Genomic DNA, 21737 nt, shown 5'->3' on the forward strand with positions numbered 1-21737 from the left:
TTATATTTCCCATAGTTTGTCTATTAATATAGCAGCTACCAAATAGAAATTGCAACAGGTTTTAAATGACAATCATGAAATGGAAAGCAATTATTTTTCCACAGAAGCTCATCACAAAATCAACGTGCAGGTAGTTGTGGCCGAGTGGTTAAGGCGATGGACTCGAAATACATTGGGGTTTCCCCGTGCAGGTTCAAATCCTGCCAGCTGCGTTTTGCTTTTCAAACTTATTTAAAAACACAATATGCATTTAAGATGTAGAAAAGCAAAATATGTTATGTTGAACAATGTAACTGTCTCATCCTAAATCACCTTCACCTGCATCCTATTTCACAATGGACTGCTTTTTGAAGCACGTGATCTAAGACAGTGAGGCTCTTCCTGCATTTTAGGAACATGTCATTAAACCATCTCCAATTTTTTTTTACTGTTTCATGATGTAATGGTTATTTATGTGTAGATCTGAGTTAAAATTAGTTTTGTTAATAAAAACTAAACTTTTAATTAACAAATCAGCAGCACTAGGAAAAAATGTGCATATCAGATACTTTCAAATATCATTAAACTGTAGTGCTATCTGTGGAATTACAGTGAATGTATTGCAATTATTTCCATCGGCCACTTTTTAAGATACATAACAAAGTTTATTTGTTCATTCCAGAACATATTATCATCTTCATCATAATCAACAATTGCCACCAAGCTCAGGAAATCTTTCCCATCTTAAAGTTAATCTTAAATATATCTCTATAACACTGACATGAGCTGTTTCTTTTTAAAACATAAACAGTAATTGAAAAATTTAAATCAATATTTTTTGGAAACCATCATTCTCACCATTGTATCCTAATCCTGATTTAATCCTAGTTTGCAGCCTTGATGTTATGAACTAATTATTTCACATATACATTTGCAGAATCCTATGATGTGCCTTTCACAATATCCATACTGCCACTAAAGAATGCAAAATTTGATCTTGAGAGATCTGCAGAGATGAAATGAATGATGAGAGAAAATGCATGTTAATAAACAAATTTATGATTGTGCAGTGGCAGGTGTGCTAATTCTACATTAAATAAGCATGGGACCAATGAAATAAACAGAACGATAATAAATTATTTTGTACTCCAGGTAATGTCTGGTAGTGGTATAGAAGTAGTTGTGGCCGAGTGGTTAAGGCGGGGGACTTGAAATCCATTGGGGTTTCCCCGCGCAGGTTCAAATCCTGCCAGCTAAGTCTTGCTTTTCGAGCGTGTCAAAAACAGAGATCATACTTCCTTGACTCCTTTATTTTCTAGGAAACTATACTAGCTATTATATTTCCCATAGTTTGTCTATTAATATAGCAGCTACCAAATAGAAATTGCAACAGGTTTTAAATGACAATCATGAAATGGAAAGCAATTATTTTTCCACAGAAGCTCATCACAAAATCAACGTGCAGGTAGTTGTGGCCGAGTGGTTAAGGCGATGGACTCGAAATACATTGGGGTTTCCCCGTGCAGGTTCATATCCTGCCAGCTGCGTTTTGCTTTTCAAACTTATTTAAAAACACAATATGCATTTAAGATGTAGAAAAGCAAAATATGTTATGTTGAACAATGTAACTGTCTCATCCTAAATCACCTTCACCTGCATCCTATTTCACAATGGACTGCTTTTTGAAGCACGTGATCTAAGACAGTGAGGCTCTTCCTGCATTTTAGGAACATGTCATTAAACCATCTCCAATTTTTTTTTACTGTTTCATGATGTAATGGTTATTTATGTGTAGATCTGAGTTAAAATTAGTTTTCTTAATAAAAACTAAACTTTTAATTAACAAATCAGCAGCACTAGGAAGAAATGTGCATATCAGATACTTTCAAATATCACAAAACTGTAGTGCTATCTGTGGAATTACAGTGAATGTATTGCAATTATTTCCATCGGCCACTTTTTAAGATACATAACAAAGTTTATTTGTTCATTCCAGAACATATTATCATCTTCATCATAATCAACAATTGCCACCAAGCTCAGGAAATCTTTCCCATCTTAAAGTTAATCTTAAATATATCTCTATAACACTGACTTGAGCTGTTTCTTTTTAAAACATAAACAGTAATTGAAAAATTTAAATCAATATTTTTTGGAAACCATCATTCTCACCATTGTATCCTAATCCTAATTTAATCCTAGTTTGCAGCCTTGATGTTATGAACTAATTATTTCACATATACATTTGCAGAATCCTATGATGTGCCTTTCACAATATCCATACTGCCACTAAAGAATGCAAAATTTGATCTTGAGAGATCTGCAGAGATGAAATGAATGATGAGAGAAAATGCATGTTAATAAACAAATTTATGATTGTGCAGTGGCAGGTGTGCTAATTCTACATTAAATAAGCATGGGACCAATGAAATAAGCAGAACGATAATAAATTATTTTGTATTCCAGGTAATGTCTGGTAGTGGTATAGAAGTAGTTGTGGCCGAGTGGTTAAGGCGGGGGACTTGAAATCCATTGGGGTTTCCCCGCACAGGTTCAAATCCTACCAGCTACACCTTGCTTTTCGAGCACGCCAAAAACAGACATACTTCCTTGACTCCTTTATTTTCTAGGAGACTATACTAGCTATTATATTTCCCATAGTTTGTCTATTAATATAGCAGCTACCAAATAGAAATTGCAACAGGTTTTAAATGACAATCATGAAATGGAAAGCAATTATTTTTCCACAGAAGCTCATCACAAAATCAACGTGCAGGTAGTTGTGGCCGAGTGGTTAAGGTGATGGACTCGAAATACATTGGGGTTTCCCCGTGCAGGTTCAAATCCTGCCAGCTGCGTTTTGCTTTTCAAACTTATTTAAAAACACAATATGCATTTAAGATGTAGAAAAGCAAAATATGTTATGTTGAACAATGTAACTGTCTCATCCTAAATCACCTTCACCTGCATCCTATTTCACAATGGACTGCTTTTTGAAGCACGTGATCTAAGACAGTGAGGCTCTTCCTGCATTTTAGGAACATGTCATTAAACCATCTCCAATTTTTTTTTACTGTTTCATGATGTAATGGTTATTTATGTGTAGATCTGAGTTAAAATTAGTTTTGTTAATAAAAACTAAACTTTTAATTAACAAATCAGCAGCACTAGGAAGAAATGTGCATATCAGATACTTTCAAATATCACAAAACTGTAGTGCTATCTGTGGAATTACAGTGAATGTATTGCAATTATTTCCATCGGCCACTTTTTAAGATACATAACAATTTTTATTTGTTCATTCCAGAACATATTATCATCTTCATCATAATCAACAATTGCCACCAAGCTCAGGAAATCTTTCCCATCTTAAAGTTAATCTTAAATATATCTCTATAACACTGACTTGAGCTGTTTCTTTTTAAAACATAAACAGTAATTGAAAAATTTAAATCAATATTTTTTGGAAACCATCATTCTCACCATTGTATCCTAATCCTGATTTAATCCTAGTTTGCAGCCTTGATGTTATGAACTAATTATTTCACATATACATTTGCAGAATCCTATGATGTGCCTTTCACAATATCCATACTGCCACTAAAGAATGCAAAATTTGATCTTGAGAGATCTGCAGAGATGAAATGAATGATGAGAGAAAATGCATGTTAATAAACAAATTTATGATTGTGCAGTGGCAGGTGTGCTAATTCTACATTAAATAAGCATGGGACCAATGAAATAAGCAGAACGATAATAAATTATTTTGTATTCCAGGTAATGTCTGGTAGTGGTATAGAAGTAGTTGTGGCCGAGTGGTTAAGGCGATGGACTTGAAATCCATTGGGGTTTTCCCCGCGCAGGTTCAAATCCTGCCAGCTAAGTCTTGCTTTTCGAGCATGTCAAAAACAGAGATCATACTTCCTTGACTCCTTTATTTTCTAGGAAACTATACTAGCTATTATATTTCCCATAGTTTGTCTATTAATATAGCAGCTACCAAATAGAAATTGCAACAGGTTTTAAATGACAATCATGAAATGGAAAGCAATTATTTTTCCACAGAAGCTCATCACAAAATCAACGTGCAGGTAGTTGTGGCCGAGTGGTTAAGGCGATGGACTCGAAATACATTGGGGTTTCCCCGCGCAGATTCAAATCCTGCCAGCTACATTTTGCTTTTCAAACTTATTTAAAAACACTATATGCATTTAAGATGTGGAAAAGCAAAATATGTTATGTTGAACAATGTAACTGTCTCATCCTAAATCACCTTCACCTGCATCCTATTTCACAATGGACTGCTTTTTGAAGCACGTGATCTAAGACAGTGAGGCTCTTCCTGCATTTTAGGAACATGTCATTAAACCATCTCCAATTTTTTTTTACTGTTTCATGATGTAATGGTTATTTATGTGTAGATCTGAGTTAAAATTAGTTTTGTTAATAAAAACTAAACTTTTAATTAACAAATCAGCAGCACTAGGAAAAAATGTGCATATCAGATACTTTCAAATATCATTAAACTGTAGTGCTATCTGTGGAATTACAGTGAATGTATTGCAATTATTTCCATCGGCCACTTTTTAAGATACATAACAAAGTTTATTTGTTCATTCCAGAACATATTATCATCTTCATCATAATCAACAATTGCCACCAAGCTCAGGAAATCTTTCCCATCTTAAAGTTAATCTTAAATATATCTCTATAACACTGACATGAGCTGTTTCTTTTTAAAACATAAACAGTAATTGAAAAATTTAAATCAATATTTTTTGGAAACCATCATTCTCACCATTGTATCCTAATCCTGATTTAATCCTAGTTTGCAGCCTTGATGTTATGAACTAATTATTTCACATATACATTTGCAGAATCCTATGATGTGCCTTTCACAATATCCATACTGCCACTAAAGAATGCAAAATTTGATCTTGAGAGATCTGCAGAGATGAAATGAATGATGAGAGAAAATGCATGTTAATAAACAAATTTATGATTGTGCAGTGGCAGGTGTGCTAATTCTACATTAAATAAGCATGGGACCAATGAAATAAACAGAACGATAATAAATTATTTTGTACTCCAGGTAATGTCTGGTAGTGGTATAGAAGTAGTTGTGGCCGAGTGGTTAAGGCGGGGGACTTGAAATCCATTGGGGTTTCCCCGCACAGGTTCAAATCCTACCAGCTACATCTTGCTTTTCGAGCACGCCAAAAACAGACATACTTCCTTGACTCCTTTATTTTCTAGGAGACTATACTAGCTATTATATTTCCCATAGTTTGTCTATTAATATAGCAGCTACCAAATAGAAATTGCAACAGGTTTTAAATGACAATCATGAAATGGAAAGCAATTATTTTTCCACAGAAGCTCATCACAAAATCAACGTGCAGGTAGTTGTGGCCGAGTGGTTAAGGCGATGGACTTGAAATACATTGGGGTTTCCCCGTGCAGGTTCAAATCCTGCCAGCTGCGTTTTGCTTTTCAAACTTATTTAAAAACACAATATGCATTTAAGATGTAGAAAAGCAAAATATGTTATGTTGAACAATGTAACTGTCTCATCCTAAATCACCTTCACCTGCATCCTATTTCACAATGGACTGCTTTTTGAAGCACGTGATCTAAGACAGTGAGGCTCTTCCTGCATTTTAGGAACATGTCATTAAACCATCTCCAATTTTTTTTTACTGTTTCATGATGTAATGGTTATTTATGTGTAGATCTGAGTTAAAATTAGTTTTGTTAATAAAAACTAAACTTTTAATTAACAAATCAGCAGCACTAGGAAAAAATGTGCATATCAGATACTTTCAAATATCATTAAACTGTAGTGCTATCTGTGGAATTACAGTGAATGTATTGCAATTATTTCCATCGGCCACTTTTTAAGATACATAACAAAGTTTATTTGTTCATTCCAGAACATATTATCATCTTCATCATAATCAACAATTGCCACCAAGCTCAGGAAATCTTTCCCATCTTAAAGTTAATCTTAAATATATCTCTATAACACTGACATGAGCTGTTTCTTTTTAAAACTTAAACAGTAATTGAAAAATTTAAATCAATATTTTTTGGAAACCATCATTCTCACCATTGTATCCTAATCCTGATTTAATCCTAGTTTGCAGCCTTGATGTTATGAACTAATTATTTCACATATACATTTGCAGAATCCTATGATGTGCCTTTCACAATATCCATACTGCCACTAAAGAATGCAAAATTTGATCTTGAGAGATCTGCAGAGATGAAATGAATGATGAGAGAAAATGCATGTTAATAAACAAATTTATGATTGTGCAGTGGCAGGTGTGCTAATTCTACATTAAATAAGCATGGGACCAATGAAATAAGCAGAACGATAATAAATTATTTTGTATTCCAGGTAATGTCTGGTAGTGGTATAGAAGTAGTTGTGGCCGAGTGGTTAAGGCGGGGGACTTGAAATCCATTGGGGTTCAAATCCTGCCAGCTAAGTCTTGCTTTTCGAGCGTGTCAAAAACAGAGATCATACTTCCTTGACTCCTTTATTTTCTAGGAAACTATACTAGCTATTATATTTCCCATAGTTTGTCTATTAATATAGCAGCTACCAAATAGAAATTGCAACAGGTTTTAAATGACAATCATGAAATGGAAAGCAATTATTTTTCCACAGAAGCTCATCACAAAATCAACGTGCAGGTAGTTGTGGCCGAGTGGTTAAGGCGATGGACTCGAAATACATTGGGGTTTCCCCGTGCAGGTTCAAATCCTGCCAGCTGCGTTTTGCTTTTCAAACTTATTTAAAAACACAATATGCATTTAAGATGTAGAAAAGCAAAATATGTTATGTTGAACAATGTAACTGTCTCATCCTAAATCACCTTCACCTGCATCCTATTTCACAATGGACTGCTTTTTGAAGCACGTGATCTAAGACAGTGAGGCTCTTCCTGCATTTTAGGAACATGTCATTAAACCATCTCCAATTTTTTTTTACTGTTTCATGATGTAATGGTTATTTATGTGTAGATCTGAGTTAAAATTAGTTTTGTTAATAAAAACTAAACTTTTAATTAACAAATCAGCAGCACTAGGAAGAAATGTGCATATCAGATACTTTCAAATATCACAAAACTGTAGTGCTATCTGTGGAATTACAGTGAATGTATTGCAATTATTTCCATCGGCCACTTTTTAAGATACATAACAAAGTTTATTTGTTCATTCCAGAACATATTATCATCTTCATCATAATCAACAATTGCCACCAAGCTCAGGAAATCTTTCCCATCTTAAAGTTAATCTTAAATATATCTCTATAACACTGACTTGAGCTGTTTCTTTTTAAAACATAAACAGTAATTGAAAAATTTTAATCAATATTTTTTGGAAACCATCATTCTCACCATTGTATCCTAATCCTGATTTAATCCTAGTTTGCAGCCTTGATGTTATGAACTAATTATTTCACATATACATTTGCAGAATCCTATGATGTGCCTTTCACAATATCCATACTGCCACTAAAGAATGCAAAATTTGATCTTGAGAGATCTGCAGAGATGAAATGAATGATGAGAGAAAATGCATGTTAATAAACAAATTTATGATTGTGCAGTGGCAGGTGTGCTAATTCTACATTAAATAAGCATGGGACCAATGAAATAAGCAGAACGATAATAAATTATTTTGTATTCCAGGTAATGTCTGGTAGTGGTATAGAAGTAGTTGTGGCCGAGTGGTTAAGGCGATGGACTTGAAATCCATTGGGGTTTTCCCCGTGCAGGTTCAAATCCTGCCAGCTAAGTCTTGCTTTTCGAGCATGTCAAAAACAGAGATCATACTTCCTTGACTCCTTTATTTTCTAGGAAACTATACTAGCTATTATATTTCCCATAGTTTGTCTATTAATATAGCAGCTACCAAATAGAAATTGCAACAGGTTTTAAATGACAATCATGAAATGGAAAGCAATTATTTTTCCACAGAAGCTCATCACAAAATCAACGTGCAGGTAGTTGTGGCCGAGTGGTTAAGGCGATGGACTCGAAATACATTGGGGTTTCCCCGCGCAGGTTCAAATCCTATCAGCTACATTTTGCTTTTCAAACTTATTTAAAAACACAATATGCATTTAAGATGTAGAAAAGCAAAATATGTTATGTTGAACAATGTAACTGTCTCATCCTAAATCACCTTCACCTGCATCCTATTTCACAATGGACTGCTTTTTGAAGCACGTGATCTAAGACAGTGAGGCTCTTCCTGCATTTTAGGAACATGTCATTAAACCATCTCCAATTTTTTTTTACTGTTTCATGATGTAATGGTTATTTATGTGTAGATCTGAGTTAAAATTAGTTTTGTTAATAAAAACTAAACTTTTAATTAACAAATCAGCAGCACTAGGAAAAAATGTGCATATCAGATACTTTCAAATATCATTAAACTGTAGTGCTATCTGTGGAATTACAGTGAATGTATTGCAATTATTTCCATCGGCCACTTTTTAAGATACATAACAAAGTTTATTTGTTCATTCCAGAACATATTATCATCTTCATCATAATCAACAATTGCCACCAAGCTCAGGAAATCTTTCCCATCTTAAAGTTAATCTTAAATATATCTCTATAACACTGACATGAGCTGTTTCTTTTTAAAACATAAACAGTAATTGTAAAATTTAAATCAATATTTTTTGGAAACCATCATTCTCACCATTGTATCCTAATCCTGATTTAATCCTAGTTTGCAGCCTTGATGTTATGAACTAATTATTTCACATATACATTTGCAGAATCCTATGATGTGCCTTTCACAATATCCATACTGCCACTAAAGAATGCAAAATTTGATCTTGAGAGATCTGCAGAGATGAAATGAATGATGAGAGAAAATGCATGTTAATAAACAAATTTATGATTGTGCAGTGGCAGGTGTGCTAATTCTACATTAAATAAGCATGGGACCAATGAAATAAACAGAACGATAATAAATTATTTTGTACTCCAGGTAATGTCTGGTAGTGGTATAGAAGTAGTTGTGGCCGAGTGGTTAAGGCGATGGACTTGAAATCCATTGGGGTTTTCCCCGCACAGGTTCAAATCCTACCAGCTACATCTTGCTTTTCGAGCACGCCAAAAACAGACATACTTCCTTGACTCCTTTATTTTCTAGGAGACTATACTAGCTATTATATTTCCCATAGTTTGTCTATTAATATAGCAGCTACCAAATAGAAATTGCAACAGGTTTTAAATGACAATCATGAAATGGAAAGCAATTATTTTTCCACAGAAGCTCATCACAAAATCAACGTGCAGGTAGTTGTGGCCGAGTGGTTAAGGCGATGGACTCGAAATACATTGGGGTTTCCCCGTGCAGGTTCAAATCCTGCCAGCTGCGTTTTGCTTTTCAAACTTATTTAAAAACACAATATGCATTTAAGATGTAGAAAAGCAAAATATGTTATGTTGAACAATGTAACTGTCTCATCCTAAATCACCTTCACCTGCATCCTATTTCACAATGGACTGCTTTTTGAAGCACGTGATCTAAGACAGTGAGGCTCTTCCTGCATTTTAGGAACATGTCATTAAACCATCTCCAATTTTTTTTTACTGTTTCATGATGTAATGGTTATTTATGTGTAGATCTGAGTTAAAATTAGTTTTGTTAATAAAAACTAAACTTTTAATTAACAAATCAGCAGCACTAGGAAGAAATGTGCATATCAGATACTTTCAAATATCACAAAACTGTAGTGCTATCTGTGGAATTACAGTGAATGTATTGCAATTATTTCCATCGGCCACTTTTTAAGATACATAACAATTTTTATTTGTTCATTCCAGAACATATTATCATCTTCATCATAATCAACAATTGCCACCAAGCTCAGGAAATCTTTCCCATCTTAAAGTTAATCTTAAATATATCTCTATAACACTGACTTGAGCTGTTTCTTTTTAAAACATAAACAGTAATTGAAAAATTTAAATCAATATTTTTTGGAAACCATCATTCTCACCATTGTATCCTAATCCTGATTTAATCCTAGTTTGCAGCCTTGATGTTATGAACTAATTATTTCACATATACATTTGCAGAATCCTATGATGTGCCTTTCACAATATCCATACTGCCACTAAAGAATGCAAAATTTGATCTTGAGAGATCTGCAGAGATGAAATGAATGATGAGAGAAAATGCATGTTAATAAACAAATTTATGATTGTGCAGTGGCAGGTGTGCTAATTCTACATTAAATAAGCATGGGACCAATGAAATAAGCAGAACGATAATAAATTATTTTGTATTCCAGGTAATGTCTGGTAGTGGTATAGAAGTAGTTGTGGCCGAGTGGTTAAGGCGATGGACTTGAAATCCATTGGGGTTTTCCCCGCGCAGGTTCAAATCCTGCCAGCTAAGTCTTGCTTTTCGAGCATGTCAAAAACAGAGATCATACTTCCTTGACTCCTTTATTTTCTAGGAAACTATACTAGCTATTATATTTCCCATAGTTTGTCTATTAATATAGCAGCTACCAAATAGAAATTGCAACAGGTTTTAAATGACAATCATGAAATGGAAAGCAATTATTTTTCCACAGAAGCTCATCACAAAATCAACGTGCAGGTAGTTGTGGCCGAGTGGTTAAGGCGATGGACTCGAAATACATTGGGGTTTCCCCGCGCAGATTCAAATCCTGCCAGCTACATTTTGCTTTTCAAACTTATTTAAAAACACTATATGCATTTAAGATGTGGAAAAGCAAAATATGTTATGTTGAACAATGTAACTGTCTCATCCTAAATCACCTTCACCTGCATCCTATTTCACAATGGACTGCTTTTTGAAGCACGTGATCTAAGACAGTGAGGCTCTTCCTGCATTTTAGGAACATGTCATTAAACCATCTCCAATTTTTTTTTACTGTTTCATGATGTAATGGTTATTTATGTGTAGATCTGAGTTAAAATTAGTTTTGTTAATAAAAACTAAACTTTTAATTAACAAATCAGCAGCACTAGGAAAAAATGTGCATATCAGATACTTTCAAATATCATTAAACTGTAGTGCTATCTGTGGAATTACAGTGAATGTATTGCAATTATTTCCATCGGCCACTTTTTAAGATACATAACAAAGTTTATTTGTTCATTCCAGAACATATTATCATCTTCATCATAATCAACAATTGCCACCAAGCTCAGGAAATCTTTCCCATCTTAAAGTTAATCTTAAATATATCTCTATAACACTGACATGAGCTGTTTCTTTTTAAAACATAAACAGTAATTGAAAAATTTAAATCAATATTTTTTGGAAACCATCATTCTCACCATTGTATCCTAATCCTGATTTAATCCTAGTTTGCAGCCTTGATGTTATGAACTAATTATTTCACATATACATTTGCAGAATCCTATGATGTGCCTTTCACAATATCCATACTGCCACTAAAGAATGCAAAATTTGATCTTGAGAGATCTGCAGAGATGAAATGAATGATGAGAGAAAATGCATGTTAATAAACAAATTTATGATTGTGCAGTGGCAGGTGTGCTAATTCTACATTAAATAAGCATGGGACCAATGAAATAAACAGAACGATAATAAATTATTTTGTACTCCAGGTAATGTCTGGTAGTGGTATAGAAGTAGTTGTGGCCGAGTGGTTAAGGCGGGGGACTTGAAATCCATTGGGGTTTCCCCGCACAGGTTCAAATCCTACCAGCTACATCTTGCTTTTCGAGCACGCCAAAAACAGACATACTTCCTTGACTCCTTTATTTTCTAGGAGACTATACTAGCTATTATATTTCCCATAGTTTGTCTATTAATATAGCAGCTACCAAATAGAAATTGCAACAGGTTTTAAATGACAATCATGAAATGGAAAGCAATTATTTTTCCACAGAAGCTCATCACAAAATCAACGTGCAGGTAGTTGTGGCCGAGTGGTTAAGGCGATGGACTTGAAATACATTGGGGTTTCCCCGTGCAGGTTCAAATCCTGCCAGCTGCGTTTTGCTTTTCAAACTTATTTAAAAACACAATATGCATTTAAGATGTAGAAAAGCAAAATATGTTATGTTGAACAATGTAACTGTCTCATCCTAAATCACCTTCACCTGCATCCTATTTCACAATGGACTGCTTTTTGAAGCACGTGATCTAAGACAGTGAGGCTCTTCCTGCATTTTAGGAACATGTCATTAAACCATCTCCAATTTTTTTTTACTGTTTCATGATGTAATGGTTATTTATGTGTAGATCTGAGTTAAAATTAGTTTTGTTAATAAAAACTAAACTTTTAATTAACAAATCAGCAGCACTAGGAAAAAATGTGCATATCAGATACTTTCAAATATCATTAAACTGTAGTGCTATCTGTGGAATTACAGTGAATGTATTGCAATTATTTCCATCGGCCACTTTTTAAGATACATAACAAAGTTTATTTGTTCATTCCAGAACATATTATCATCTTCATCATAATCAACAATTGCCACCAAGCTCAGGAAATCTTTCCCATCTTAAAGTTAATCTTAAATATATCTCTATAACACTGACATGAGCTGTTTCTTTTTAAAACTTAAACAGTAATTGAAAAATTTAAATCAATATTTTTTGGAAACCATCATTCTCACCATTGTATCCTAATCCTGATTTAATCCTAGTTTGCAGCCTTGATGTTATGAACTAATTATTTCACATATACATTTGCAGAATCCTATGATGTGCCTTTCACAATATCCATACTGCCACTAAAGAATGCAAAATTTGATCTTGAGAGATCTGCAGAGATGAAATGAATGATGAGAGAAAATGCATGTTAATAAACAAATTTATGATTGTGCAGTGGCAGGTGTGCTAATTCTACATTAAATAAGCATGGGACCAATGAAATAAGCAGAACGATAATAAATTATTTTGTATTCCAGGTAATGTCTGGTAGTGGTATAGAAGTAGTTGTGGCCGAGTGGTTAAGGCGGGGGACTTGAAATCCATTGGGGTTCAAATCCTGCCAGCTAAGTCTTGCTTTTCGAGCGTGTCAAAAACAGAGATCATACTTCCTTGACTCCTTTATTTTCTAGGAAACTATACTAGCTATTATATTTCCCATAGTTTGTCTATTAATATAGCAGCTACCAAATAGAAATTGCAACAGGTTTTAAATGACAATCATGAAATGGAAAGCAATTATTTTTCCACAGAAGCTCATCACAAAATCAACGTGCAGGTAGTTGTGGCCGAGTGGTTAAGGCGATGGACTCGAAATACATTGGGGTTTCCCCGTGCAGGTTCAAATCCTGCCAGCTGCGTTTTGCTTTTCAAACTTATTTAAAAACACAATATGCATTTAAGATGTAGAAAAGCAAAATATGTTATGTTGAACAATGTAACTGTCTCATCCTAAATCACCTTCACCTGCATCCTATTTCACAATGGACTGCTTTTTGAAGCACGTGATCTAAGACAGTGAGGCTCTTCCTGCATTTTAGGAACATGTCATTAAACCATCTCCAATTTTTTTTTACTGTTTCATGATGTAATGGTTATTTATGTGTAGATCTGAGTTAAAATTAGTTTTGTTAATAAAAACTAAACTTTTAATTAACAAATCAGCAGCACTAGGAAGAAATGTGCATATCAGATACTTTCAAATATCACAAAACTGTAGTGCTATCTGTGGAATTACAGTGAATGTATTGCAATTATTTCCATCGGCCACTTTTTAAGATACATAACAAAGTTTATTTGTTCATTCCAGAACATATTATCATCTTCATCATAATCAACAATTGCCACCAAGCTCAGGAAATCTTTCCCATCTTAAAGTTAATCTTAAATATATCTCTATAACACTGACTTGAGCTGTTTCTTTTTAAAACATAAACAGTAATTGAAAAATTTTAATCAATATTTTTTGGAAACCATCATTCTCACCATTGTATCCTAATCCTGATTTAATCCTAGTTTGCAGCCTTGATGTTATGAACTAATTATTTCACATATACATTTGCAGAATCCTATGATGTGCCTTTCACAATATCCATACTGCCACTAAAGAATGCAAAATTTGATCTTGAGAGATCTGCAGAGATGAAATGAATGATGAGAGAAAATGCATGTTAATAAACAAATTTATGATTGTGCAGTGGCAGGTGTGCTAATTCTACATTAAATAAGCATGGGACCAATGAAATAAGCAGAACGATAATAAATTATTTTGTATTCCAGGTAATGTCTGGTAGTGGTATAGAAGTAGTTGTGGCCGAGTGGTTAAGGCGATGGACTTGAAATCCATTGGGGTTTTCCCCGTGCAGGTTCAAATCCTGCCAGCTAAGTCTTGCTTTTCGAGCATGTCAAAAACAGAGATCATACTTCCTTGACTCCTTTATTTTCTAGGAAACTATACTAGCTATTATATTTCCCATAGTTTGTCTATTAATATAGCAGCTACCAAATAGAAATTGCAACAGGTTTTAAATGACAATCATGAAATGGAAAGCAATTATTTTTCCACAGAAGCTCATCACAAAATCAACGTGCAGGTAGTTGTGGCCGAGTGGTTAAGGCGATGGACTCGAAATACATTGGGGTTTCCCCGCGCAGGTTCAAATCCTACCAGCTACATTTTGCTTTTCAAACTTATTTAAAAACACAATATGCATTTAAGATGTAGAAAAGCAAAATATGTTATGTTGAACAATGTAACTGTCTCATCCTAAATCACCTTCACCTGCATCCTATTTCACAATGGACTGCTTTTTGAAGCACGTGATCTAAGACAGTGAGGCTCTTCCTGCATTTTAGGAACATGTCATTAAACCATCTCCAATTTTTTTTTACTGTTTCATGATGTAATGGTTATTTATGTGTAGATCTGAGTTAAAATTAGTTTTGTTAATAAAAACTAAACTTTTAATTAACAAATCAGCAGCACTAGGAAAAAATGTGCATATCAGATACTTTCAAATATCATTAAACTGTAGTGCTATCTGTGGAATTACAGTGAATGTATTGCAATTATTTCCATCGGCCACTTTTTAAGATACATAACAAAGTTTATTTGTTCATTCCAGAACATATTATCATCTTCATCATAATCAACAATTGCCACCAAGCTCAGGAAATCTTTCCCATCTTAAAGTTAATCTTAAATATATCTCTATAACACTGACATGAGCTGTTTCTTTTTAAAACATAAACAGTAATTGTAAAATTTAAATCAATATTTTTTGGAAACCATCATTCTCACCATTGTATCCTAATCCTGATTTAATCCTAGTTTGCAGCCTTGATGTTATGAACTAATTATTTCACATATACATTTGCAGAATCCTATGATGTGCCTTTCACAATATCCATACTGCCACTAAAGAATGCAAAATTTGATCTTGAGAGATCTGCAGAGATGAAATGAATGATGAGAGAAAATGCATGTTAATAAACAAATTTATGATTGTGCAGTGGCAGGTGTGCTAATTCTACATTAAATAAGCATGGGACCAATGAAATAAACAGAACGATAATAAATTATTTTGTACTCCAGGTAATGTCTGGTAGTGGTATAGAAGTAGTTGTGGCCGAGTGGTTAAGGCGATGGACTTGAAATCCATTGGGGTTTTCCCCGCACAGGTTCAAATCCTACCAGCTACATCTTGCTTTTCGAGCACGCCAAAAACAGACATACTTCCTTGACTCCTTTATTTTCTAGGAGACTATACTAGCTATTATATTTCCCATAGTTTGTCTATTAATATAGCAGCTACCAAATAGAAATTGCAACAGGTTTTAAATGACAATCATGAAATGGAAAGCAATTATTTTTCCACAGAAGCTCATCACAAAATCAACGTGCAGGTAGTTGTGGCCGAGTGGTTAAGGCGATGGACTCGAAATACATTGGGGTTTCCCCGTGCAGGTTCAAATCCTGCCAGCTGCGTTTTGCTTTTCAAACTTATTTAAAAACACAATATGCATTTAAGATGTAGAAAAGCAAAATATGTTATGTTGAACAATGTAACTGTCTCATCCTAAATCACCTTCACCTGCATCCTATTTCACAATGGACTGCTTTTTGAAGCACGTGATCTAAGACAGTGAGGCTCTTCCTGCATTTTAGGAACATGTCATTAAACCATCTCCAATTTTTTTTTACTGTTTCATGATGTAATGGTTATTTATGTGTAGATCTGAGTTAAAATTAGTTTTGTTAATAAAAACTAAACTTTTAAATAACAAATCAGCAGCACTAGGAAGAAATGTGCATATCAGATACTTTCAAATATCACAAAACTGTAGTGCTATCTGTGGAATTACAGTGAATGTATTGCAATTATTTCCATCGGCCACTTTTTAAGATACATAACAAAGTTTATTTGTTCATTCCAGAACATATTATCATCTTCATCATAATCAACAATTGCCACCAAGCTCAGGAAATCTTTCCCATCTTAAAGTTAATCTTAAATATATCTCTATAACACTGACTTGAGCTGTTTCTTTTTAAAACATAAACAGTAATTGAAAAATTTAAATCAATATTTTTTGGAAACCATCATTCTCACCATTGTATCCTAATCCTGATTTAATCCTAGTTTGCAGCCTTGATGTTATGAACTAATTATTTCACATATACATTTGCAGAATCCTATGATGTGCCTTTCACAATATCCATACTGCCACTAAAGAATGCAAAATTTGATCTTGAGAGATCTGCAGAGATGAAATGAATGATGAGAGAAAATGCATGTTAATAAACAAATTTATGATTGTGCAGTGGCAGGTGTGCTAATTCTACATTAAATAAGCATGGGACCAATGAAATAAGCAGAACGATAATAAATTATTTTGTATTCCAGGTAATGTCTGGTAGTGGTATAGAAGTAGTTGTGGCCGAGTGGTTAAGGCGATGGACTTGAAATCCATTGGGGTTTTCCCCGCGCAGGTTCAAATCCTGCCAGCTAAGTCTTGCTTTTCGAGCATGTCAAAAACAGAGATCATACTTCCTTGACTCCTTTATTTTCTAGGAAACTATACTAGCTATTATATTTCCCATAGTTTGTCTATTAATATAGCAGCTACCAAATAGAAATTGCAACAGGTTTTAAATGACAATCATGAAATGGAAAGCAATTATTTTTCCACAGAAGCTCATCACAAAATCAACGTGCAGGTAGTTGTGGCCGAGTGGTTAAGGCGATGGACTCGAAATACATTGGGGTTTCCCCGCGCAGGTTCAAATCCTGCCAGCTACATTTTGCTTTTCAAACTTATTTAAAAACACAATATGCATTTAAGATGTAGAAAAGCAAAATATGTTATGTTGAACAATGTAACTGTCTCATCCTAAATCACCTTCACCTGCATCCTATTTCACAATGGACTGCTTTTTGAAGCACGTGATCTAAGACAGTGAGGCTCTTCCTGCATTTTAGGAACATGTCATTAAACCATCTCCAATTTTTTTTTACTGTTTCATGATGTAATGGTTATTTATGTGTAGATCTGAGTTAAAATTAGTTTTGTTAATAAAAACTAAACTTTTAATTAACAAATCAGCAGCACTAGGAAAAAATGTGCATATCAGATACTTTCAAATATCATTAAACTGTAGTGCTATCTGTGGAATTACAGTGAATGTATTGCAATTATTTCCATCGGCCACTTTTTAAGATACATAACAAAGTTTATTTGTTCATTCCAGAACATATTATCATCTTCATCATAATCAACAATTGCCACCAAGCTCAGGAAATCTTTCCCATCTTAAAGTTAATCTTAAATATATCTCTATAACACTGACATGAGCTGTTTCTTTTTAAAACATAAACAGTAATTGAAAAATTTAAATCAATATTTTTTGGAAACCATCATTCTCACCATTGTATCCTAATCCTGATTTAATCCTAGTTTGCAGCCTTGATGTTATGAACTAATTATTTCACATATACATTTGCAGAATCCTATGATGTGCCTTTCACAATATCCATACGGCCAGTAAAGAATGCAAAATTTGATCTTGAGAGATCTGCAGAGATGAAATGAATGATGAGAGAAAATGCATGTTAATAAACAAATTTATGATTGTGCAGTGGCAGGTGTGCTAATTCTACATTAAATAAGCATGGGACCAATGAAATAAACAGAACGATAATAAATTATTTTGTACTCCAGGTAATGTCTGGTAGTGGTATAGAAGTAGTTGTGGCCGAGTGGTTAAGGCGAAGCACTTGAAATCCATTGGGGTTTCCCCGCACAGGTTCAAATCCTACCAGCTACATCTTGCTTTTCGAGCACGCCAAAAACAGACATACTTCCTTGAATCCTTTATTTTCTAGGAGACTATACTAGCTATTATATTTCCCATAGTTTGTCTATTAATATAGCAGCTACCAAATAGAAATTGCAACAGGTTTTAAATGACAATCATGAAATGGAAAGCAATTATTTTTCCACAGAAGCTCATCACAAAATCAACGTGCAGGTAGTTGTGGCCGAGTGGTTAAGGCGATGGACTCGAAATCCATTGGGGTTTCCCCGCGCAGGTTCAAATCCTGCCAGCTATGTTACGTTATGCTTTTCAAACTTATTTAAAAACACAATATGCATTTAACATGTAGAAAAGCAAAATATGTTATGTTGAACAATGTAACTGTCTCATCCTAAATCACCTTCACCTGCATCCTATTTCACAATGGACTGCTTTTTGAAGCACGTGATCTAAGACAGTGAGGCTCTTCCTGCATTTTAGGAACATGTCATTAAACCATCTCCAATTTTTTTTTACTGTTTCATGATGTAATGGTTATTTATGTGTAGATCTGAGTTAAAATTAGTTTTGTTAATAAAAACTAAACTTTTAAATAACAAATCAGCAGCACTAGGAAGAAATGTGCATATCAGATACTTTCAAATATCACAAAACTGTAGTGCTATCTGTGGAATTACAGTGAATGTATTGCAATTATTTCCATCGGCCACTTTTTAAGATACATAACAAAGTTTATTTGTTCATTCCAGAACATATTATCATCTTCATCATAATCAACAATTGCCACCAAGCTCAGGAAATCTTTCCCATCTTAAAGTTAATCTTAAATATATCTCTATAACACTGACTTGAGCTGTTTCTTTTTAAAACATAAACAGTAATTGAAAAATTTAAATCAATATTTTTTGGAAACCATCATTCTCACCATTGTATCCTAATCCTGATTTAATCCTAGTTTGCAGCCTTGATGTTATGAACTAATTATTTCACATATACATTTGCAGAATCCTATGATGTGCCTTTCACAATATCCATACTGCCACTAAAGAATGCAAAATTTGATCTTGAGAGATCTGCAGAGATGAAATGAATGATGAGAGAAAATGCATGTTAATAAACAAATTTATGATTGTGCAGTGGCAGGTGTGCTAATTCTACATTAAATAAGCATGGGACCAATGAAATAAACAGAACGATAATAAATTATTTTGTACTCCAGGTAATGTCTGGTAGTGGTATAGAAGTAGTTGTGGCCGAGTGGTTAAGGCGGGGGACTTGAAATCCATTGGGGTTCAAATCCTGCCAGCTAAGTCTTGCTTTTCGAGCGTGTCAAAAACAGAGATCATACTTCCTTGACTCCTTTATTTTCTAGGAAACTATACTAGCTATTATATTTCCCATAGTTTGTCTATTAATATAGCAGCTACCAAATAGAAATTGCAACAGGTTTTAAATGACAATCATGAAATGGAAAGCAATTATTTTTCCACAGAAGCTCATCACAAAATCAACGTGCAGGTAGTTGTGGCCGAGTGGTTAAGGCGATGGACTCAAAATACATTGGGGTTTCCCCGTGCAGGTTCAAATCCTGCCAGCTGCGTTTTGCTTTTCAAACTTATTTAAAAACACAATATGCATTTAAGATGTAGAAAAGCAAAATATGTTATGTTGAACAATGTAACTGTCTCATCCTAAATCACCTTCACCTGCATCCTATTTCACAATGGACTGCTTTTTGAAGCACGTGATCTAAGACAGTGAGACTCTTCCTGCATTTTAGGAACATGTCATTAAACCATCTCCAATTTTTTTTTACTGTTTCATGATGTAATGGTTATTTATGTGTAGATCTGAGTTAAAATTAGTTTTGTTAATAAAAACTAAACTTTTAATTAACAAATCAGCAGCACTAGGAAGAAATGTGCATATCAGATACTTTCAAATATCACAAAACTGTAGTGCTATCTGTGGAATTACAGTGAATGTATTGCAATTATTTCCATCGGCCACTTTTTAAGATACATAACAAAGTTTATTTGTTCATTCCAGAACATATTATCATCTTCATCATAATCAACAATTGCCACCAAGCTCAGGAAATCTTTCCCATCTTAAAGTTAATCTTAAATATATCTCTATAACACTGACTTGAGCTGTTTCTTTTTAAAACATAAACAGTAATTGAAAAATTGTAATCAATATTTTTTGGAAACCATCATTCTCACCATTGTATCCTAATCCTGATTTAATCCTAGTTTGCAGCCTTGATGTTATGAACTAATTATTTCACATATACATTTGCAGAATCCTATGATGTGCCTTTCACAATATCCATACTGCCACTAAAGAATGCAAAATTTGATCTTGAGAGATCTGCAGAGATGAAATGAATGATGAGAGAAAATGCATGTTAATAAACAAATTTATGATTGTGCAGTGGCAGGTGTGCTAATTCTACATTAAATAAGCATGGGACCAATGAAATAAGCAGAACGATAATAAATTATTTTGTATTCCAGGTAATGTCTGGTAGTGGTATAGAAGTAGTTGTGGCCGAGTGGTTAAGGCGGGGGACTTGAAATCCATTGGGGTTCAAATCCTGCCAGCTAAGTCTTGCTTTTCGAGCGTGTCAAAAACAGAGATCATACTTCCTTGACTCCTTTATTTTCTAGGAAACTATACTAGCTATTATATTTCCCATAGTTTGTCTATTAATATAGCAGCTACCAAATAGAAATTGCAACAGGTTTTAAATGACAATCATGAAATGGAAAGCAATTATTTTTCCACAGAAGCTCATCACAAAATCAACGTGCAGGTAGTTGTGGCCGAGTGGTTAAGGCGATGGACTCGAAATACATTGGGGTTTCCCCGTGCAGGTTCAAATCCTGCCAGCTGTGTTTTGCTTTTCAAACTTATTTAAAAACACAATATGCATTTAAGATGTAGAAAAGCAAAATATGTTATGTTGAACAATGTAACTGTCTCATCCTAAATCACCTTCACCTGCATCCTATTTCACAATGGACTGCTTTTTGAAGCACGTGATCTAAGACAGTGAGGCTCTTCCTGCATTTTAGGAACATGTCATTAAACCATCTCCAATTTTTTTTTACTGTTTCATGATGTAATGGTTATTTATGTGTAGATCTGAGTTAAAATTAGTTTTGTTAATAAAAACTAAACTTTTAATTAACAAATCAGCAGCACTAGGAAGAAATGTGCATATCAGATACTTTCAAATATCACAAAACTGTAGTGCTATCTGTGGAATTACAGTGAATGTATTGCAATTATTTCCATCGGCCACTTTTTAAGATACATAACAAAGTTTATTTGTTCATTCCAGAACATATTATCATCTTCATCATAATCAACAATTGCCACCAAGCTCAGGAAATCTTTCCCATCTTAAAGTTAATCTTAAATATATCTCTATAACACTGACTTGAGCTGTTTCTTT

At 33.9% G+C, this 21737-nt stretch overlaps 28 non-coding genes across 28 annotated transcripts; all 28 read left to right on the forward strand.

Moving 5' to 3' along the window:
* The first annotated feature begins 130 nt into the window (after nt 1–130).
* On the forward strand, nt 131–212 carry TRNAS-CGA (transfer RNA serine (anticodon CGA)). Its single transcript has one exon. It is a non-coding gene; the product is annotated as a tRNA-Ser (tRNA).
* A 943-nt stretch (nt 213–1155) lies between these two features.
* On the forward strand, nt 1156–1237 carry TRNAS-UGA (transfer RNA serine (anticodon UGA)). Its single transcript has one exon. It is a non-coding gene; the product is annotated as a tRNA-Ser (tRNA).
* A 207-nt stretch (nt 1238–1444) lies between these two features.
* TRNAS-CGA (transfer RNA serine (anticodon CGA)) lies at nt 1445–1526 on the forward strand. The gene has a single exon. It is a non-coding gene; the product is annotated as a tRNA-Ser (tRNA).
* A 943-nt stretch (nt 1527–2469) lies between these two features.
* On the forward strand, nt 2470–2551 carry TRNAS-UGA (transfer RNA serine (anticodon UGA)). The gene has a single exon. It is a non-coding gene; the product is annotated as a tRNA-Ser (tRNA).
* A 204-nt stretch (nt 2552–2755) lies between these two features.
* TRNAS-CGA (transfer RNA serine (anticodon CGA)) lies at nt 2756–2837 on the forward strand. The gene has a single exon. It is a non-coding gene; the product is annotated as a tRNA-Ser (tRNA).
* A 943-nt stretch (nt 2838–3780) lies between these two features.
* Nucleotides 3781–3863, forward strand: TRNAS-UGA (transfer RNA serine (anticodon UGA)). The gene has a single exon. It is a non-coding gene; the product is annotated as a tRNA-Ser (tRNA).
* Nucleotides 3864–4070: 207 nt separating this feature from the next.
* On the forward strand, nt 4071–4152 carry TRNAS-CGA (transfer RNA serine (anticodon CGA)). The gene has a single exon. It is a non-coding gene; the product is annotated as a tRNA-Ser (tRNA).
* A 943-nt stretch (nt 4153–5095) lies between these two features.
* Nucleotides 5096–5177, forward strand: TRNAS-UGA (transfer RNA serine (anticodon UGA)). The gene has a single exon. It is a non-coding gene; the product is annotated as a tRNA-Ser (tRNA).
* Nucleotides 5178–5381: 204 nt separating this feature from the next.
* TRNAS-UGA (transfer RNA serine (anticodon UGA)) lies at nt 5382–5463 on the forward strand. Its single transcript has one exon. It is a non-coding gene; the product is annotated as a tRNA-Ser (tRNA).
* A 1218-nt stretch (nt 5464–6681) lies between these two features.
* Nucleotides 6682–6763, forward strand: TRNAS-CGA (transfer RNA serine (anticodon CGA)). Its single transcript has one exon. It is a non-coding gene; the product is annotated as a tRNA-Ser (tRNA).
* A 943-nt stretch (nt 6764–7706) lies between these two features.
* TRNAS-UGA (transfer RNA serine (anticodon UGA)) lies at nt 7707–7789 on the forward strand. Its single transcript has one exon. It is a non-coding gene; the product is annotated as a tRNA-Ser (tRNA).
* A 207-nt stretch (nt 7790–7996) lies between these two features.
* TRNAS-CGA (transfer RNA serine (anticodon CGA)) lies at nt 7997–8078 on the forward strand. The gene has a single exon. It is a non-coding gene; the product is annotated as a tRNA-Ser (tRNA).
* A 943-nt stretch (nt 8079–9021) lies between these two features.
* Nucleotides 9022–9104, forward strand: TRNAS-UGA (transfer RNA serine (anticodon UGA)). The gene has a single exon. It is a non-coding gene; the product is annotated as a tRNA-Ser (tRNA).
* A 204-nt stretch (nt 9105–9308) lies between these two features.
* On the forward strand, nt 9309–9390 carry TRNAS-CGA (transfer RNA serine (anticodon CGA)). Its single transcript has one exon. It is a non-coding gene; the product is annotated as a tRNA-Ser (tRNA).
* A 943-nt stretch (nt 9391–10333) lies between these two features.
* Nucleotides 10334–10416, forward strand: TRNAS-UGA (transfer RNA serine (anticodon UGA)). The gene has a single exon. It is a non-coding gene; the product is annotated as a tRNA-Ser (tRNA).
* A 207-nt stretch (nt 10417–10623) lies between these two features.
* On the forward strand, nt 10624–10705 carry TRNAS-CGA (transfer RNA serine (anticodon CGA)). Its single transcript has one exon. It is a non-coding gene; the product is annotated as a tRNA-Ser (tRNA).
* A 943-nt stretch (nt 10706–11648) lies between these two features.
* TRNAS-UGA (transfer RNA serine (anticodon UGA)) lies at nt 11649–11730 on the forward strand. Its single transcript has one exon. It is a non-coding gene; the product is annotated as a tRNA-Ser (tRNA).
* Nucleotides 11731–11934: 204 nt separating this feature from the next.
* On the forward strand, nt 11935–12016 carry TRNAS-UGA (transfer RNA serine (anticodon UGA)). The gene has a single exon. It is a non-coding gene; the product is annotated as a tRNA-Ser (tRNA).
* A 1218-nt stretch (nt 12017–13234) lies between these two features.
* TRNAS-CGA (transfer RNA serine (anticodon CGA)) lies at nt 13235–13316 on the forward strand. The gene has a single exon. It is a non-coding gene; the product is annotated as a tRNA-Ser (tRNA).
* Nucleotides 13317–14259: 943 nt separating this feature from the next.
* Nucleotides 14260–14342, forward strand: TRNAS-UGA (transfer RNA serine (anticodon UGA)). The gene has a single exon. It is a non-coding gene; the product is annotated as a tRNA-Ser (tRNA).
* A 207-nt stretch (nt 14343–14549) lies between these two features.
* TRNAS-CGA (transfer RNA serine (anticodon CGA)) lies at nt 14550–14631 on the forward strand. Its single transcript has one exon. It is a non-coding gene; the product is annotated as a tRNA-Ser (tRNA).
* A 943-nt stretch (nt 14632–15574) lies between these two features.
* TRNAS-UGA (transfer RNA serine (anticodon UGA)) lies at nt 15575–15657 on the forward strand. Its single transcript has one exon. It is a non-coding gene; the product is annotated as a tRNA-Ser (tRNA).
* Nucleotides 15658–15861: 204 nt separating this feature from the next.
* TRNAS-CGA (transfer RNA serine (anticodon CGA)) lies at nt 15862–15943 on the forward strand. Its single transcript has one exon. It is a non-coding gene; the product is annotated as a tRNA-Ser (tRNA).
* A 943-nt stretch (nt 15944–16886) lies between these two features.
* On the forward strand, nt 16887–16969 carry TRNAS-UGA (transfer RNA serine (anticodon UGA)). Its single transcript has one exon. It is a non-coding gene; the product is annotated as a tRNA-Ser (tRNA).
* Nucleotides 16970–17176: 207 nt separating this feature from the next.
* Nucleotides 17177–17258, forward strand: TRNAS-CGA (transfer RNA serine (anticodon CGA)). Its single transcript has one exon. It is a non-coding gene; the product is annotated as a tRNA-Ser (tRNA).
* A 1229-nt stretch (nt 17259–18487) lies between these two features.
* TRNAS-CGA (transfer RNA serine (anticodon CGA)) lies at nt 18488–18569 on the forward strand. The gene has a single exon. It is a non-coding gene; the product is annotated as a tRNA-Ser (tRNA).
* A 1223-nt stretch (nt 18570–19792) lies between these two features.
* TRNAL-CAA (transfer RNA leucine (anticodon CAA)) lies at nt 19793–19874 on the forward strand. Its single transcript has one exon. It is a non-coding gene; the product is annotated as a tRNA-Leu (tRNA).
* A 1218-nt stretch (nt 19875–21092) lies between these two features.
* On the forward strand, nt 21093–21174 carry TRNAS-CGA (transfer RNA serine (anticodon CGA)). The gene has a single exon. It is a non-coding gene; the product is annotated as a tRNA-Ser (tRNA).
* Nucleotides 21175–21737: the final 563 nt, after the last annotated feature.

This window comes from Taudactylus pleione, unplaced genomic scaffold (assembly GCF_031769625.1).
Source record: "Taudactylus pleione unplaced genomic scaffold, aTauple2 ptg000085l, whole genome shotgun sequence".
NCBI lineage: Eukaryota > Metazoa > Chordata > Amphibia > Anura > Myobatrachidae > Taudactylus > Taudactylus pleione.